This window comes from Chelonia mydas, chromosome 1 (assembly GCF_015237465.2).
Source record: "Chelonia mydas isolate rCheMyd1 chromosome 1, rCheMyd1.pri.v2, whole genome shotgun sequence".
NCBI lineage: Eukaryota > Metazoa > Chordata > Testudines > Cheloniidae > Chelonia > Chelonia mydas.
The window spans coordinates 151,805,424-151,819,016 of NC_057849.1; positions in this window are offsets into that span (position 1 = coordinate 151,805,424).

Below are 13,593 nucleotides of genomic sequence, written 5' to 3' on the forward strand. Positions count from 1 at the left end.
CAAAGGTCAGTATAACAAATTATTAAAGGGACCCTGCTCCAATAATCCCCTAATAATGTCATTATGGCCTTTGCATATATGTTTGCAAAATCAAAGGGGAGGTTTAAATCATCTGGGGTGATATTAATGAGTGATGAAAGACTATATGACAGACTGGATCCCTTAGCTGTTCATTTGTAGACTTTGTAACAGATGAGTTTAAAAAAAAAACCCAAAACGAAAAAACAAAAGGTCTAGAATGTGCATAAAGCATATACTCGTATTTGGAGTGTTAGCTGGATTCCAAAGAAACACATTTCCAGCCTTAGATCTTGTGTAATTCATAGATGTCAGATTTCATAGATTCCAAGGCCAGAAGGGACTGTTGTGATCATCTAATCTGACCTCCTGCAAAACACAGGCCGTAGAACTTCCCCAAAATTACTCCTAGAGTGTATCTTTTAGAAAGCCATCCAATCTTGATTTAAAAATGGCTAGTGATGAAGAATCTACTAGGACCCTTGGTAAATTGTCCAAAGGGTTAGCTACCCTCATTGTTAAAAATGTACACCTTAAATCCAGTCCAACTTTGTCTAGATTCAATTTCCAGCTCTTGGATCATGTTATACCTTTCTCTCCAAGGCATGTTTTCCAATCTTTGTATTATTCTCATGACTTTTCATAGAATCATAGAATATCAGGGTTGGAAGGGACCTCAGGAGGTCATCTAGTCCAACCCCCTGCTCAAAGCAGGACCAATCCCCAATTAAATCATCCCAGCCAGGGCTTTGTCAAGCCTGACCTCAAAAACTTCTAAGGAAGGAGATTCTACCACCTCCCTAGGTAACGCATTCCAGTGTTTCACCACCCTCCGAGTGAAAAAGTTTTTCCTAATATCCAACCTAAACCTCCCCCACTGCAACTTGAGACCATTACTCCTTGTCCTGTCCTCTTCTACCACTGAGAATAGTCCAGAACCATCCTCTTTGGAACCACCTCTCAGGTAGTTGAAAGCAGCTATCAAATCCCCCCTCATTCTTCTCTTCTGCAGACTAAACAATCCCAGTTCCCTTAGCCTCTCCTCATAAGTCATGTGTTCCAGACCCCTAATCATTTTTGTTGCCCTTCGCTGGACTCTCTCCAATTTATCCACATCCTTCTTGTAGTGCGGGGCCCAAAACCGGACACAGTACTCCAGATGAGGCCTCACCAATGTCGAATAGAGGGGAACGATCACGTCCCTCGATCTGCTGGCTATGCCCCTACTTATACATCCCAAAATGCCATTGGCCTTCTTGGCAACAAGGGCACACTGTTGACTCATATCCAGCTTCTCGTCCACTGTCACCCCTAGGTCCTCCTCTCCATTTTATCAACATCCTTCTTGAATTGTGGACACCAGAACTGGACACACTATTCCAGCAGCAGTCGCACCAGTGCCAAATACAAAACTAATATAATATCTCTCCTGCTAGACTGTTTTTATGCATCCAGTGATTTCATTAGCCCTTTTGGCCATGCCATCACACAGGGAGCTGACTAAGACCCTCAAATATTTTTCAGACTCACTGCTTCCTGGAATAGAATCCCCCATCCTTTAAGTATGGCCTATATTCTTTGTTCCTAGATGTATATATTTAGCTGCATTAAAACACATATTGTTTGCTTGTGACCCAGATTGTTCCAAATCAGTGACATGTCATGTTCATTATTTACCACTCCCCCAGTGTCATCTGCAAATTTTAATGAAGTTGTTTAATTGTGGATGGGTTAGAAATAGACTAGTCACTTCTAAGGTGTGTTATCTCAGTCCATTTTACACAACATAACACTTTTCTTCCCAGTGCCTGGCTGCTGTTTGGCAGATGCAGTCCCTAATACTATGCTATGAATAGAAAGTAATGGAGAAAAGTCTGAAAAAGGGAGAGAAAAGTAACTTTTAACAAGTTTCCACACTCGTGGCCAGGCAGCTCACAGGTTTTAAAATGGTGAGTGCCTTTCATCTTCGGGTCACTGTTCTGAATCCAGCTGGGTGAGTACACAATTATACTTTGCTCTCTTTTGTAAGGCTTCAACCGAGTTGCCAATGGGCAGGTGTCCATGTAAAAAACAAAACAAAACAACAACCCCTCAAATTATGTTAACTAGCATCATTGAACATGAACAAGGGAGCTGAAAAGGCTTCTCATCTCTACAGGTAGTTCCCTCCACGTCAGGACTGGTGTACATGTCAGACTGGCGTGGAGAAAGTGACACTGCCGCTCTCATGCTCTACCTGTCCTCTAAATAAACAGGGCATTGCAGACTGAAGTGTTGTCAGTCCAGAAACTTTAAACTGTAGATTCCTTTTTTAAGTTTTGGGGAAAATACACACACCCTGAATGTCTGTTTCCTCTATGTATAAAAAGAGAGAAGGGGAAAAAATTCCATTGAAATCAACATACTAGAATGAAGTGGAAAGCCTGCACTTCTCCAAGTGCAGTGTGGGAGGGGAATAGGGATAGTGGAATGTAAGTGAACGTTATGAATGAGCCTGTGTCATTAGCTCTGTTGAGTTTTGATTTTTTTTTAAAGCTTTGTTATTTTAAGACCATGAGAACAGCCATACTGGGTCAGACCAATGCCCATCTAGCCCCGTATCCTGTTGCTGATAGTGACCAGCACCAGATGCTTCAGGGGGAATGAACAGAACATGGAAATTTCAGGTGATCCATCTGCTGTTATCCAGGCCCAGCTTCTGACTGTTGGAGGTTTAGGGACCCCCAGAGCATAGAAGGAGAACCCGGGGAACTACAGTCCGGTCAGCCTCACCTCAGTCCCTGGAAAAATCATGGAGCAGGTCCTCATGGAGACCATTTTGAAGCACTTGGAGGAGACGAAGGTGATCAGGAACAGTCAACATGGATTCACCAAGGGAAAGTCATGGCTGACCAACCTGATTGCTTTCTATGATGAGATAACTGGCTTTGTGGATATGGGGAAGACAGTGGACATGATATATCTTGACTTTAGCAAAGCTTTTGGTACGGTCTCCCACAGTATTCTTGCGAGCAAGTTTACAAAGTATGGATTGGATGAATGGACTATCAGGTGGATAGAAAGCTGGCTAGATTGTTGGGCTCAACGGGTAGTGATCAACAGCTTGATGTCTAGTTGGCAGTCGGTATCAAGCGGAGTGCCCCAGGGGTCAGTCCTGGGGCCGGTTTTGTTCAACATCTTTATTAATGATCTGGATGATGGGATGGATTGCACCCTCAGCATGTTCGCAGATGAGACTAAGCCTGGGGGAGAGGTAGATACGCTGGAGGGTAGGAATAGGGTCCAGAGTGACCTAGACAAATTGGAGGATTGGGCCAAAAGAAATCTGATGAGGTTCAACAAGGACAAGTGCAGAGTCCTGCACTTAGGACGGAAGAATCCCATGCACCGCTACAGGCTGGGGACCTACTGGCTAAGCAGCAGTTCTGCAGAATAGGACCTGGGGATTACAGTGGACGAGAAGCTGGATATGAGTCAGCAGCGTGCCCTTCTTGCCAAGAAGGCTAATGGCATATTGGGCTGCATTAGTAGGAGCATTGCCAGCAGATCAAGGGAAGTGATTATTCCCCTCTATTTGGCACTGGTGAGGCCACATCTGGAGTATTGCGTCCAGTTTTAGGCCCCCCACTACAGAAAGGATGTGGACATATTGGATAGAGTCCTGTGGAAGGCAGCGAAAATTATTAGGGGGATGGGGCACATGACTTACAGGGAGACGATGAGGGAACTGGGCTTGTTTAGTCTGCAGAAGAGAAGAGTGAGGGAGGATTTGATAGCAGCCTTCAACTACCTGAAGGATGGTTCCAAAGAGGATGCAGCTCGGCTGTTCTCAGTAGTGGCAGATGACAGAACAAGGAGCAATGGTCTCAAGTTTCAGTGGGGGAGGTGTAGGTTGGATATTAGGAAACACTATTTCACTAGGAGGGTGGTGAAGCACTGGAATGGGTTACCTAGAGAGGTGGTGGAATCTCCATCCTTAGAGGTTTTTAAGTCCTGGCTTGACAAAGCCCTGGCTGGGATGATTTAGTTGGGGCTGGTCCTGACTTGAGCTGGGGTTGGACTAGATGACCTCCTGAGGTCTCTTCCAACCCTAATCGTCTATGATTCTATGGAGCATTCCTGACCATCTTGGCTAATAGCCATTGATGGACCTATCCTCCACGAACGTATCTAATTCTTTTTTGAACCCAGCTATACCTTTGGCCTTCACAACACCCCCTGGCAACAAGTTCCACAAGTTGACTGGGCATTGCATAAAGAAGTACTTCCTTTTGTTTGTTTTAAACCTTCTGCCTATTAATTTCATTTGTTGACCCTATTTCTTGTGTTTTTTGAAGGGATAAACAACACTTCCCTATTCATGATCTCCACACTATTCATGATTTTATAGTCCTCAAACATATTCTCTCTTAGTCACCTTTTCTCTAAGCTGACCAGTCCCAGACTTTTTGATTTCTCATTATGTGGAAGCTGTTCCATAATAATTTGATGTCTTTCTCTGAACCTTTTATAAAATTCTAAGATATATATATATTTTGAGATAGGACAACCAGAACTGCATGCAGTATTCAAGGTATAGGGGTACCATGGATTTATAATAGTGCAATTATGATATTTTCTATTTTATTAGATATCCCTTTCCTAATGGTTCCAACCATTGTTAGCTTTTTTGACTGCCACTGCATATTGAGCAGATGTTTTCAGAGAACCATCCACAATGACTCCAAGATGTTTCTTGAGAGATAACAGCTAATTTAGACCATCATTTTGTATGTATAATTTGGATTATTTTTTCTAGTGTGCATTATTTTGCACTTATCAAGACTGAATATCATCTGCCATTTTGTCACCCACTGACCCAGTTTAGTGAGATCCCTTTGTAACTCTTTACAGTCAGCTTTGGACTTCACTATCTTCGGTAATTTTGTATCATCTCCAAATGTTGCCACCTCACTGTTGACCCCTGTTTCCAGACCATTTATGAATATGTTGAACAGCACAGGTGCCAGTACAGATCATTGGGGGGACCCTGCTATTTTCTCTCTCTAGTGAGAAAACTGATCATTTATTCACTGTTTCCTATCTTTTAACCAGTTACGGATGAATGAGAGGCTCTTCACTCTTGGCCCAGGAATGCTTCGTTTGTTTAAGAGCCTCTGGTGAAGGACCTTGTCAAAGGTTTTCTAAAAGTCCATGTACTATACTAACTGGATCACCCTTGTCTACATACTTATTGACGCACTCAAAGAAGTCTAATAGATTAGTGAGGGATGATTTCCCATTAGAAAAGCCATGTTGACTCTTCCCCCAACGTATTGTGTTTATTAAGCTGCTCCAAGAAGCAGTCATTTATGATGTCTAGAAATTTTCTCTCTCCATCCTATCCTGAGCTGCTATGTACCCAGGCATTGGGAGGATAATTAATAATGGGGAATTTCAACTATTATTGTTTTTTTCCTGACTTTGTAGCCTCTCTAAACTCTGAGCATTTCACAGTCACCCTCACCATCCTGGTCAGGTGGTCAATAGTATATTCCTACTGCTATACTCCTATTGTTCAAACACGGAATTTCTATCCATAAAGATTCTGTAGTGCAGTTTGATTCATTCAATATTTTTCCTTTGACTCTGCTTTCTTTCACATATAATGCCATTCCCCCACCAGCATGAACTACTCTATCATTGCTATATATTTTGTACCCTGATATTACTGTGTCTCATCAATTATCCTCATTCCACCAAGTTTCCATGATGCCTATTATATCAATATCCTCATTTAATGCCAGGCAGACTAGTTCACCCATCTTAGTATTAAGACATATACAAATGCTAGACATTTTATAGCATTCATGTATTTTGCTCTGTGTATACTCTGAGTCTGAGGTATGTCAGCGAGAAAGAAAAATAAAGTGTGTGGGGGATGGGAGGGGCGGTGGATTAAGCCATAAATGAAACTTGGATTGTGCTTCCCACATTTATTACACATTAAAGTGGAGAGGGGGACAAGTAATACAGATGGAGAACCCAAACCTCACTTTTTAATATCCTGAACAGCATCCAGAGTCTTCCCTGACTTGAAGATTAACTTTAAAAAAATACATATTTATCTGAGACTAGCCAGGGAAATTGAAAAGCTTTTGAGAGCCTAAGATACAGCTAAATTCTTTATTTTTAAAAATGTATATATAAACAATTCAGCCAGAGGAAGAACAAACTACATACCACAACTGCTCAAGTGACAGTATTCTGTAAGTGTTTTCAAATCTAGCCCTGCTGCTACTTCAGACAAATATAGCCATAAAAACATTTCAGTATTAAAGGGAAATAATGTAACTGATGTTTGTGTCCATCACCAAGGTGCTGGTTGCGGAAAGAAAAAAACTGAGCACCGTTCACAATTACATCAAAATCACCCAAATAAGTAGGACTGAAATGTTGTCTATAATGTCCATTATCACGGTGGTGAAATATGCTCATGTTGGTTGTGGTCCAACATACAATGCTAAAATAAAGGAAGCCTGACATTGCTCAGTTTGTGAGAATTATTTCCTATATTACCAACTCAGGGTGACAGTTCTCTCTCTCTCATTTATACAAATGTGGTGTTCTTCTCTTCAAGTCAGGCAACTTGTATTAACAAAGCTATTTTGTTTAAACATAAGATCCTGCTATAAACTTCAGCAAACACAGACTGTTCTGCCCCCTCTAGTCCGGAGCACCACCTGCCATAACAGCTGTGGACCTTTGGTCTCTGAAAGCCACACCCCACATCCATAAACAGTGACAGCTGCTTTGGAAAGCATAGGGACCCACAAAGAGCTTTAGTCTCTATAGAACAGTAACTGCTCCACTGCAGTAACCACCCTTTGCAGTGGATCAGACTCAAAGGGTGACACCTTAGCCTCTGATTGCAGTAGAGGCCATAGCTCTGTTTTTGGGCACTCTGTGGGTGGGTGGGTTAAAAATTTCAATGGTACTGCATGTCTTAGGAGCCCAAGTCCCATTGACTTTCAGTGAGGGTAAGGCTTCTAAATCACTCAGTCACTTTTGAAAAGGTTTACCCTGTGTCGTTTATTGAGGACTGTGTTCAAAGTGCAAGCTATTACCTTTAGAGCAGTGGATGGGGGTTTCTGGTCCTGCTTACAGGCTACAGGGCTCAAAGGAGCCAATTTAAAGCAAGGGGGTGGTGGTGGGTAACTTGTGCCTTGCTGCCTTAAGAAGGCAGCGTGTTTGCCTTTGCCTCCCCCTTCCCCCACCCCCGTTTTTGGATTCTTGCATGGTACTGTTCTGTAATCCGAGAAATAAATAGGGTTATGTTGCAACCTTCCCGCAAGAGTATGTCTTTATCTAACTTCCCTGTGTTTATGTGGCAAACACCACCCTGGGCCTGCAATTAGAGATTCTGTAACCACAGACTCCACATAGGGTTGAGCTGAGTTCATGGATAGCCTAGCAGCTGCAGAGGCGTCCACCACCCTGCCATGGGTTAGTAGATAAATTCAGTCCCCTCAGCCTCCATGTAGTTCCTTCTACAAATCCCATTTAGCCAGGCTTTGTGAAGGATTGTGGGGAGGAGGAGGAGGAGAGTGTATTTCACCTTTATGGAATGTAAGGAGTTGAAAACAAATGTTAACGTGAAAATTCTTACAGAGCCAGTATAGTGTGTCCATTTCACCCTAACTAGCGGAATGATCATGTGTCTCTCTGTAATACCAAGAGGGCAAAGGAAAAAGGGCCAAGAAGAAAGACGACCTAGTCCCAAGAGGAGGAGGATCACGGGCAGTATCTGTTAACAATGTCCCTACTATAAACACTGTACAATCAAATTGTTTTGTCACTTTGAAATGTACACATTCCTGTGTTTACCATTAGTGTTTCATACAAAGCTGTTACAGATACTCATCCATTCATTTGTGCCAAGTTTTGAATATGATTTCCAGTGTCAACATTGTGTTTTTGCAGTCATAACACTTATGTCAATCTGACCAATATTCTCTGGTATAGATTTCATATATTTTTTGTACCATCAAGCATCTCTGAAACATATGTTTGGAGTTCCACCGAATAAGAGAATCACCAAGATAACATAGTACTGAATTTTTCCAGCTAAGCTGGAACACAAATCCTATGTTGAGTTTCATTTTAGTGTCTTTTAGGGTTTTAGTGAATTCAGCCATATATTGAACAAATGAGATCTCAGTATGTTTTAAGGACAGTTTCCTATTGACGTGTAGATATTTAAGTCATACATTATTTTTGTAAGCAGATAATTAATGAATCTTCCTTTTTTTAAAAAAAGTTATTTTTACATCAAAGAAATCCTGATTCATTGACATTTTTCACAGAAACTCATTGGTCCAGGATGGAACTTCTGGTTGGGAGAGACCCAAAATAGGTAGTAGCCCAGTGGTTAGGACACTCACCTGGGACGTGGGTGACTCAGGTTCATGTTCCTCCAAAGTAGGCAGAGTACTTGAATCTGGGTCTCTACATAACAGGCAAGTGCCTTGGCCATTGGGTATAGGTCATTTCTCACTCCCTCCTGTTGGAGCTGTTCCACTCTGTATAAATAATTAAATATTCATTGGGAGAGAGAGAGAGAGAGAGAGAGAGACTGACTTAACAGCCTGGTGGTTAGGGGGGTTCAAGTACCTGCTCCAAATCAAGGACAGCAGAGACCATTTGGGTCTCCCATATTCTTCGTGAGTGCCCAGATAATTGGTTATTCTGGGAGAAGTGGATCTCATTCCCCTTCCGCCCTGCAAAAATTAAAAGGTCTCAGTTCCATTCCAAATGCAGACCAAAACAAATTTCATTTTTGCAAAATTGAATTCATGTTTACTGGTCAGCTCCAATAAAAATACCCTTAAAGTTGTGACTCAGAAGTAAAATGTTTTTTGAGTGATGAAATTTTTCCTGAATTGTGCAGAGGCACTAAGGTTTGAGGAGAAGCCTACATAAAATTACCTTTAGGATCTTGTGTTAATTAACATCAGTTATTCCTAGACTTTGCTTCCTATTGCTAGAGAGTGTCAACAATACTGAATTTCGGCCATCTCCTCTTTCCTGGGTCTCCTTAATGGTGGTATTAGTCACTTCACTCTACTAGTAATTAAACCAAGGATGTTAATAAGCACCAGTCTTGCTACTTGAGCTATAGGATAGCTACAGCTGTAGAATTGGATCCTCTTTGTACATCTCTGGCTACTAGAGAATGAGACCATTTCCTTGTGGAATATTTCCACAACAGAATGAAAAGGCAAATTCCACTCTGCTTTGGCAGTATGTAAAACTTCCTCCCTTCACTAACTACTATTTTCCTGTCAATTATTTTTGTTTTGTCATATAGTAATCCCAAAGGTTCTGCAGATTCTTCCTTAGAACCAAGCCTGAGCATTGCAAACACCTCCTGAACACCATCTGCTCTCTTTGTGAGTGTCTGCACCTCCCTATATTGATGCAGTCACATTCCTCTCTAGAAGCTCAGTAACTGAGAAAAGAAGCACAGTATATTGCCATTTTATATTAAAAGTTTAGTGGTTTGTACTGTCCCCTATCACAGTAATATCTGAGCTCTTAGGACTAGGACTTCAAGAGACATCAGATGTCTTTTCAATCAGATAACTGTCTTCCTAGTTTAGGAATCCGTTTAATTACTCTGATAACTTCAGCCAATTTATCATGTGTACAAATAGATCCCCAAACTATACCAGCCACTTACTGTTAGTATGTAATACAGTAAGTTCTGTCACACTGTAAATATAGTAGCAAAGTTCCCCTGCACCTGGTGTCAGATGCTGCCTGTGTCTCAATTTCTCCTCAGTTTCAGCTGTTCACTGGTGCCTAGCACTACCAGCACTGTGAAGTCGCTGCAATGACCTAGACCTCCTGCAAAGTCCAAAAAGTCCACCCCTTCCAGGATAATCAATAGTTTCCCCTTCCTCCCTGTAATAGCAAGGGTCACAGCACCACTCCCAGAGTAACACCACAGGGGAAAACCAAGTCTATGCTCTGACAGACATGGGGCTACTCTATATTTATTTATTAATACTGTAAGTAACCGAGTCATAGGAACCATTTAACATCAACAAGGGTTGACTCATTGCTGGTGCTGGGTGTCACAGCTCTTTCCCCTAGTTCCCCCCTGCCAACACCTATTCCAGCCCTGCCTCTTCTTGTGACTCAGCCTTCTGGCAAGGTCAAATGTAGTCCCACCCTCTCCAGGGTAAGCAAGGAGTCCAGTAAACAAAACTCAAATAATCATAACTCATTGGCCTTAGCCAGGCTTGCACCTCTGTAGACTCTTCATCCTTTTCCAGGCTCCGCAGGGTTGTCCTTCTGCTCTTGTGGGGAGCAATGCCTCCCAGGGCTCTCTCTCTGGAGGCCCAGTTTTTCTTCCCTTTGTGTCAGGGTGTTTCTTCACCACCTTTTCTGGTGAAAGGTAGGGGAACACAGACCTTCCCTCTCTTCTACGTTCCACTCCAAAGACCCTGTAGAAAGCATCCAAAGTCTGCTCCATCAGACTCCTCACAGACTTCTACCTAATAGCTTTCCTTCAGGCCTTTTCCCATAGCCCTTCCCTGGGATTACAGTACATCTACATCTCTCTGGAACCTAGAGTCCATGCCTTTCTTCCCCTCTCTAACAACCAGAGAGGGACTATAAAGTTTCTTCCCTCTCTCCCTGCAGCCTCCTTCTCATCTGGGACATCCTCTCCTTATGCTCACCACCCAGCTCCTCCCCCACCTGGGCTTCATTTTTAATTAGACATGGCCTGCTCTCCAGGTGCAGGAAGGTAGGTTATGATGTTAGCAGACCAGTTTCCAACTCATGCCAAAATCCCCATGTCTCAACTGACTACTGACAAGTACATAGCTGGAATCAGTCTGTTTCCATCTGTGTTAGTAAAATAGCTATTAGGATTATAAGAACGTATTTAGATTTTATTGAATGCTTGTGAGTTACTGCTATCATTGTCACTTACAATATCGGTACCCCATATTGTAAAGTAATATTTGAGCGGTTGTATAGTGAGCCTCTGTAAATAACCAGAGAGAAGAGAGACATGATCTAGTGTGAAGTGCTGATTTCCAACGGAAGGTTTTATGTCCTACCCAACAGCACTGGTCTATTGACACCAGACAGACTATTGTGGGATGTTAAAGAGGACAAAAGACATTGGTTGTTAGCATCTATTATATATACCTGGTATTTAAAGTTTGTGAAGGGTGCTTAGAGCCTAGGATGAGCGCTGTTTATGTAGAAGACACAAATCTCCATACATAGATAGATTTCAAAAAAATGAGAGTGTATGGATCTATTGTGGTTTCAAAATCTGACAACCCAGTATTACTTCAGCTAGAGCATTTCCAGTGTCCCACAGGGTTAAAAATAAACAATTAAACAAATACAGGGAAGGGAAGAGGAGTCCTTCTTATTAAATATTGGCCACTGGGACAATGCTGATCTGAGTGAAAGGTTAATCTCCTATCCCTCAGAAGCAGAAGGGTGTGGATTCTTGGCAGTGGTGTGTGTATTCCACGATAGTGGTGTTACCTGTTAAAATGCACCATGGAAAGTTGAATAGCTGAGAAACACTGGATCTGTCAGAATACATAAGGGGTGCAACCCTAAGCAATGAATACTCAAAAGTTACATATCAGTTACACCTTTGGTATCTCATTGATGATTTCATTAGATTCCAGGAGCTCTTTGTAAATCCACTTGAAGTGGCACCTATACAATCTGTAACCTGTAGATAAGCTTTAAAGTGATTTTCTGAGGAAACTGAACTTTTCCCTCTGGGTTTAAAAATCATATTTCGTTTTACATCCAAAGTTGTATCATATACATTTAACAAAAAGACTGATGTTGTGCTCCTAGCACCCAGACACACTAAGACAATCACAGATATATTTGCATTGTGTTGTGAAACAAATAGTTACCCAGAAATTATTAAATCATTAATCTTTTAAATCAAATTTGGATTTGAGTCATATAAGTGAAAGGAGAAAAACAAAATCCGAAATCAGCTACTTGTTTTTTTCCCCCAAACTCCTTTAAGTCAGACATTTCACTCCTCAGGTTTTATGCCAAGCTTCACTTTGGCTGCATGTTTATAGCCCATTTATTAACCCCCACAAAATAGAGGGTGATAGTCAGAAGATTAACATGACCTTACATACAGCATAACAGTTTACAACCCTGTATCATATGTTACCATTGCTCTCTGACAGTAAATCACCAACCCACCAGCAGAGCATCTCTGCAATGACAAACAGGAAAAGTGTGTGAGGTTACAAGATGGCTTTGTTCTTAGAGACCCTACAGGATAGAGACCCTAACACCACCAGCCGCACCATGAATGCTGATTGACGTTCATGCCCTAGGAAGGAGGAGATTGGAGCACTGACCCATAGCACATAAACATCTGTCTGGGTAAATGATTCTACTCTATTATTACAATGAAAATAGAAAGTGACTGGTGACTTGCAATCAATTTTCAATCATAGCCACAAAAGTGGATATCTATCATGGTGATGTAATGCTGAGGACAAAGATCATTCTATCAAGACTGCTCTTTGTGGGAACGCTACAAACTCACCATGGTAAAGTGGCGCTCTCATTCAGTGGTACTGGCACACTTTTAATAGGGGAGGTGCTGAAAGCCAGCCCCTTTACCCCGTCCAACCCCACACCCCCAGAACTGGTGCTGGGAGCAGGGCCGTGTCTCCGGGAGTGGGGGACTCAGACAGACAAAGGGATCCAGGCTGGGGCCACAGCTGCGGGCAGGTGCGGGGCCTGCAGCTGGGACCCCAGGCCTGGGGCCGGCTGCTGCGACCCCACATAAAACCTGGGGGTGCTGCACTGCATCTATGCTCTCATTTCTCACTGACTGAGAGCATCCAGTGATAGGGTGAGCATCTGTCCTGTATTTTAAGCGGGATCCCTTGTTTAGGGCCTGATGTAGCTCCTGTTGATTTGCATGTGTTTAAGTCCCAGTGAAGTCAGTGTGACTTAAGGACATGTTAAGTAAAGGATATGTGTGAAGTATTCTGTTTAAGCAGGATTCTGTAGACTCTCTGCCATGTTTATGCATTCCTGCAACAGTTACACTGGGTCTTTAAGGGAAGGTGGGTGGGGGGAAGGCGCAATAGACACTGTGCTATTTGCCTTTCTAGGCTGCTTTCTGGAATTGAGGTGGGGTGAGTATTTTCACTTTTCTCTCCCATCAGATAGTTTGGTATAGTTTACTCCTTTACTATTCTCCTCTGGCAGAGCTACCAGAAAGATATTCTCTCTTTGGTATGGGTACTTGTTTCCAAACATGGAGATAGTTTGTCCAGCATTCAAATTACCTTTTGGGTGGGAGTGAACACAACGTGCGATTTTAAAATGTTGCTCTCAAGGAAGGCTGGGAATGCTATTTTGGCCCTTTGTTCAGCTGCCGGACATAACTGTGCTCTTATTCAAATACCCAGTACTGCTGAGGGCGTCTCAGAGAGGTTTAATAATGTGCTGCAAATGTAGGAGAAGGAAGGAACTCTTGAGAATGCTGCCAGGGATAGTAACTTG